Below are 7,201 nucleotides of genomic sequence, written 5' to 3'. Positions count from 1 at the left end.
CTGCTAGCACAAAAATCAGACCACAGTATGCCCGCACACCGCCAAAATGTGCGCCTGCAGAGGAGAAGACGCGCTTCACTGCAACGCAGCGGGCATATCGGTTTTTGTCACGTGCTCTTGTCCCCCACTCCGCATGCTCCTTGCAGTCGCAGTGGTCGCAGCTAACGTCACTGCCACTGGCTGCCGTTCGCCCATTCTCTCTCCGCGCCTGCGGCGACGTGTGTGCGCACAACGCCGGTCTGAGCCCTTTCTTTTTGTGCGATGGTTAGGGGCGTTGCAGCTAGCGTGGTGTTCTTTTTTTTTTCTGAACTGTGCAAAAGTGCCAGTGAGCAAAGATGCCAAAGTATAAGACTAACGCTGCAGCAGAAGTTCTGCTTGATCGAAGAAGCGGGTAAGAACACATGTTCCAAGACCGAGTTGGCTGAAAGGCAAAGTGTGACCCTCTCGACGTTGTCCACAATATCGAATAACAAGTCGAAGGTACTGGAGGCTTACAGCAAGACATTCTTCGAAGCGGTCACGAGTACGGGTCCCACGTACCAAGATGTGGAATCTGCTTTACTTCGCTGGCTGCAGAAAGCAAACGCAGCTCACCTTCCCATCAATTGAATGATACTGCGGGAGAAGGCCAACGACTTGGCTCTACAACTTGGGCCCGAAGAGTTGAAGTGTAGCAAGGAATGGTTCAGCCGTTTTAAAGAGCGCAATAATTTGACCTTTGTAGCTGTCAGTGGCGAGAGCAGCAGCACAAACTAGAGCGTCATCGACGACTGGAAGAAACACACGTTGGCTCTGTTGCTTAGCGAGTACGGTGCAGACAATGCGTATAACCTTGACGAGGCAGCCCTTTTTTACAAGATGCTACCCACAAAAGCACAAGAATTCAGCACAGGAATACTTCTCTTTAAGTTCAAGAAACTGTGATTGTATGTGATCCTCAGGCACTCGTTTTGATATTTCTAAGAAAGAGATGTCGCATTGGATAGTTTGCCACTCCCAAGGCGGTGGAAGCCGAGTAGGAGCCATTAGGACATTCTCTAAAAAAGGGACGCCTGTTTCTTCTGACAGTGCTTCCAATTGGAGGGACAGAGGAGGCCTGGTGTCTGGGCAGTTACAGAATAGCATTGCAGTGGACAAGTCAATTGTAAAATGACATGCATGCTGAATATCTGACTTAACTTTCAGGGCATAAGATAAAGTTAAATATGCTATTTGTAGATGTAGAGACCATTTGTTGAATTCAACGTACAGGCTCTCTACAGGACTAGTCCTGAAAGCACCTGTAGCAAGACGTATACCCAAGTGGCGAATCGAATCTAGCATCTTCAAGGCACTAGGCGTAGCAGAGCTATACACTACAGCACCGTAGTCAAGGTGTGACCTTATCAGACTTTTGCACAAGCTCAAAAGGCACCTTCTGTCACTTCCCCAGGATGTGCGAGACAAGTGCTTCAGAAGATTCATTATCTTCATGCACTTCGCCTTCAGATATTTCAAGTGGGGGATAAATGTTAATTTAGTCTAATACCACTGTCACATGGGCACCCGTGAACTCCGTTGAGCATGAAACTCCCTCGGAGATTGACGGCAATGGAGTTATGGCCATGCTACACAGCACAGTGCGAGCTTTCGACGAGCATCGCACAGGATAGAAACGACGCTGTTGCGCTTACTTCCGCGTGCAACTGTTCACATATACAGTCGCCGTTAATGTAGTCTATGTGATTTTTTTTTAACGCAGTATGTAATAATATAAAATCACAGCGAGAAACTTTGCGGTACGTTACCGCAAGACTTGTTTTCCAAGCATAGCGAAGTTGCAAGCGATGCTGGCCACACTGCCGCTATTGCTTTCGTGCGTGGGGAGCGCTGGTCACGTTGTTGGGCTGGTGTGCTTGAAGTTGTGATTCCGCTGTGTAATCGTGCGTGTCTGTGTGTTCGCGGTGAGCTCAACTGTTTCTAAATGAGTGACGAAACTGAAGACGTGAAAAAGAAGGTCGCCCTCACCACAATAACCGGCAAAGTGGACATCGAAGCCTAGACAGTGAAAGTGCGTGCCATCAAGTCCCAAACAATAGCCAACAACATGCTGACTGGGTTGGCATCGTCATCAAACCACGCTCCGAGGGAAGTATGGGCCTATGCTCGGCATGGACGTTGGTTTGAGAATACATTGCCAAACCTTGAGGACCAGAATTTCCGACAGTCTTTTCGTGTGTCATTAGCCACGTTCAAATATTTAATCGACGTTTGCCGGCCCACGATGGAACGACAGACGACAAACATGCGCGAAGCTGTTCCTGTGGACAAGAGGGTCGCTGTAGGCCTCTATAAGCTCTGTTTGTCTGCTGAGGACAGAACAATTGCTCACTTGTTCGATATTGGCAGATCGATGGTGAACATAGTTTATCGTGAATTCAGCAAAACTCTAGTGGCATTGCTGGAAGTAGAGTGCGTGAGGATGCTAAATGAAAATGAGATGCAGGATCACATCGAGCATTTACATGCTTCTACCGGGTTCCCTCAAGGTGTGGGCGCTCTGGACGATTGCCACTTTCCAGTTTCTCTGCCAAAGGAACATGCCAGCGACTATCATAATTATGAAGGCTGGTAAGTGCATGAATGAAGGGCGAGCGTTGCCTCAAATACAGCAGCTATAGGCGATTGATTGAAATTGAACTGAATATTTCTTAATTATTTATTATTAACAGTTCTTCAAAAAAAAGGCAGCTTTTTTTCTACTGGCACACCCCACTACATCGCAATGTGACGCTGCTGTAATGAGTTAAGATCCATGTTATGACACTAGTATTTTCAAACGTAAGCTACATGCCTTGTTGTAACCAGGCGTCCTGGATGGCCTAAAAGTGATGAAACTTTACTATCATTCGTGTAAGAAGAGAGCGAGAGAGAACAACTTTAAGGTGCCTACAATCAGCAAGCAAACGTACTTCCCTGTTTACAAGTGCTTTTTATTATGTAATATGGAGCATACAACATTCCAAACTTCGGTGTCATGAACTGCCCTTGTACACCAGTTTATCTTTGACTATCACGATCGGTTGAGTGCTTGACAATTACGAGATTTTTACCTAACATTGTTCTCAAAGAAATGAAACAGCCATGACATGTATGATGCGAGAGCTCCTAAATAGTTTCACTTTATCCAGGTTACATTGCATATACCCCACAAGTTCATTATAACTGCATCTTGCCTAGCGTACTCCTAAAAATGAATTATTACTTTCTCTCTGATGCTGTTGTTTCATTCCCTACAAGGTATTTTTGCCATGTGTGCTTACAGCATAACACTATAGTTCCTTTGTTGTAGACTTTACCTTTGACGGTAATGTTGTTTTTTGTTTTTTCTAGGCACAGCGTGATACTGCTTGCACTGGTGGACCACCCACTACATGTTCCGGTACATAAACATTGTATCACCGGGAAGATGCCAAGATGCGCATGTGTACCACCACCAGTCAAGCCTGTCTCACGTTGTTGCAGGGCCCACATTCAGACAGCCAACCAGCCTGATAAGCGGTGTTGCTGTGCTCCCAATGATACTTTGTGATCAGGCCTTTCCCCTCACGCTGAACCTTATTAAACCATTTGCAAGCACAAGCAGCTCTAAAGAGCAAAAGCTTTTCGACTATGAGCTTTCTAAATCTCGCAGAATAGTAGAAAATGCATTTGGACAGCTTAAAGCTCGTTTCAGGTTTGTAATGAAGAGAATGGTATGTGACATCAGCAATGTGCCGCTTATAATAAGAGCATGCTGTGTATACTGAATAATATTTGTGAACACTTTGGTGATTCTGTATCGCAGCAGTGAATCAGTGAGGCACAGCTGTACAACACAATACTTCAGCAGCCAACACACACTACGGATGCACTCATTGCAACTGGAAAAACCTTTCCACGCCTTGTGATGAGGGATTTTTCTTTTTTGTTGGCACGCTCCAGGGAGCTACGCCATTCCTTCGGCGCCTGAAACGCCGGAGTAGTGTGTGTGACATCCCTCGCCTCTTCAGAGATGCTGGATGACGCCCGCTCAGCGGGCACGCTCGGCGGGGGTTTTTCGGGCCTGTCTGCACGAGCATTGTTGCTCGGACTGGCAGGCCCGGATGTCTGCTGGCCCTTCTTGGTAGGGGGTGGAACAGCAGTGGCTGTTCCTGCCAGGGGGACTGATGGCGTAACCGCCATCACATTCCGTGTGACTCGCGCAGCTGCCAGAGGATGTGGCATTGCCCCCCGGCACGGTCACATCAGTGTAGGATGGATTCGATTGATTATGAACAGAAAAACGCTTGCGCGCTTTTGTGAAAGAACTGTTTAGTTTGGACCTTCAGCTCTATTATTTCTTTTTCTTTCTTCCATGACGGGCATGATCGCGAATAGGAGGTGTGGTCTCCGTCACAGTTAGCGCAGTGGGTTGCGGAAGAACAGGTGTCTGATGTGTGATCTTTAGATGCACATTTTACACAAGTAGCACGCTCTCGGAAGCTCCGAGACCCATGCCCAAAATGCTGACACTTGAAGCATCGCCACGGACTGGGAATGTACGGTTGAACACGAAGTTTATAATATCCCGTCTCTAACGAATCAGGCAGTTCACTTGTTCCAAACATTATTACATGCTTTGCTGGAATTTCCTTGTCATCGCACCTTAACTTAATTTGTTTCACCTTTACCACGTTTCGGTCTTGCCATCCATCCAACAGCTCACTTTCACTAAGTTCAAGGAGGTCGTCATCAGAAATGACACCATGCACAGTGTTCATTGATTGGTGGGGGCCTACAGAGACAGGAATGTCAACAAATGCAACAAGTTTTGTCAGTTCGCTGTATTGATGCTTGTCACGCACTTCCAGAAGAAGGTTGCCGCTTCCCACATTAGTTACTTTGTAACCAGAGCTGATTGCTTCTGTCAGACATTTTGCGACCACAAATGGGGATATTCTACGGACTGTCTTGTTTTCATGTTGACTATGTATAGCCTGGTATACATGGAGCAGAAAACCAGCGTCCAGGCGACGAAAAACGGCCGGCGTCGAACACTCGCCCCTCGGCGTCCAAAAATTTGACTCCCGCCGGCTATCCGGTCCGGTTGGAAAAACCGACAACCGGCGATCGACGCCTGCGGAAGTGGCTGGAGTGCCTCTCGTACTCACCAGGCGTCGCGACGGTCGATCTCCCACCGACTTCTGGCAGCCGCCGAACGTTTTTGTGTGTTTTTCCTTTTTAGCTGGTGCCTCCGTGGGAGTGTCCGTTGCGCGGCCGTGCTGCAGCAACAGAATGTGGGTTTCTGCGCTTGTTTGGCCACGCACTTTTGGTCTCCCTACGCGTGAAAGTGACACGATCGATCGTTACAGCCGAATATTGAATGTTTGAGAGCATTGAATGAAGAGTACAAGTTTGTGTATACTCATTTTTCGTCTACAAACTTAAGTGACTAGCTCACGAAACAGATAATTATAAATGCGGTACAGTTTTCTTACCAACTCTTTCAAAAATTGCAATTATTGTGAAATATCCTGCTTAAAACCTTTATTCTACGTAAGTGTTGATTATTACTCGAAATGCAGGAAAATATTTGGTCTTTTCACAACTCTTGGTGGTGCTTAATCTTGGTGGTGCTGGAACATCGGGGAAGATTGTTAATGGCCCCGCATCGTTTGTCGACTGAGGCACATCGCGTGGCATTTCGACTGGCTATAGCACGCTTCGAAGTGCCGCTCGCATATTACAGTGGCATCATCCAAACATTTGTCACCACCTTTGATGTTTCGGCTCCATTGTTGCAGTATCTCATATTTAGGGCTGCGAAAAAGACTATGTCATTGTGCAAAATTCGTGCTAAGGCACCACTCGCTGGTACATGTCCCAGACTCGGATAAAGCTCAATGAGGTTGCTCATGACTTGGCACGAGGACTTGCTAACCGTGACAGTCACAACCGAGCCGTTCACCATCAAGGCAGGGAATCTAGAGATCATTTAATAACATACAATGACATTACCAAACACTACTATTTAGGACGCAGGGAATTCCCATTGCCACATTCAAAACTGAACATGGCTCAGGCAGTCACACTGCGCTTATTGCAAACAGGTACATATCCCACACCGTACACCATTAATAAGATATATCCAGAGAGGGGGATTGAGATGGACTGCAACGATTGTAATGGCATCATTGGAATCAGACATATGCTGGCGGGGTGCCCCGCGACTCTCCCCAACCCCGTTGAAGAATGGACACAGTGGGAGAAAAGGATTCAAAGCCCATTGTTTCAGGACCAACTAAGGGCCGTCCAGAGGGCCCATGATGTCGCTGAAAGGCTTGGCCTGACAGTGCCAACGTGGGAGCGGCCCGCCTTGACTTAAGAAGTCGAGCCTCCGGACCTCATTCCAATAAATGTTTTCACACACACACACTGATCGTGTCTGAGAAGACAGAGCGCTCAACACATACGGGGACACATAGAAACAACCCAGTCTTATTAATACAATCACTGCCAAGAGTTATTTCCAAAAAGGGCAGGTAACAAGAATGAGAAAAGAAATTAAACGTATGAGAGCAAATAAAAAGAAAAATGCGTACACTAAATAAAGTAACTTTGATAAATTATTGACTTCCGCGTAGCAGCTTGCACGTGCTGTTGTCGGCATACGTATAGAAAAGGCGACGCTTGCAAAGATAACATGTAAAGGGACAACTGAAACTACTACGCAACAAGCCTAATGAAATCCAGAAGCATACATGGCAAGCTGTGTGCCCCAGGCGTGGTGAGCGGCATACAAAACTAATGAGACACATATGGTGACGCACGGTACCGGTGAGCGTCCTAGGAGCGCACATGTGACCATACTGAAGAATTCTGCTTCCACGTGAAATGCCGAAAGGCGTCGGGATAGTTTACAGAAAAAGCGGGTGTTCTAGACAACTACATGACAGCGCCAAGCGTTGGTACGAAGAGAAAGCGCCCGCCCGGTATACGGTTGTCGCGGATTGCAAGAGAGGTGCGCAGAGACTACACAATATCCAAGTGCTCTAGGGACAATACTGTACGTAACCATGGCAAAGTCATGGAAAGCAGCGAGACTAGAATACAATGATAAGCTCATTTCAGCAGTGCGAATACGTGGCATAATTTGGGATTGTGGTCGCCAGGACTACAAGGGCCAGCGAAAGAAATTCCC

The sequence above is a fragment of the Dermacentor variabilis genome, chromosome 7 (genome assembly GCF_050947875.1).
Source record: "Dermacentor variabilis isolate Ectoservices chromosome 7, ASM5094787v1, whole genome shotgun sequence".
NCBI lineage: Eukaryota > Metazoa > Arthropoda > Arachnida > Ixodida > Ixodidae > Dermacentor > Dermacentor variabilis.
The sequence above is the reverse complement of the archived record's forward strand: the minus strand, read 5'-3'. Positions refer to the sequence as shown.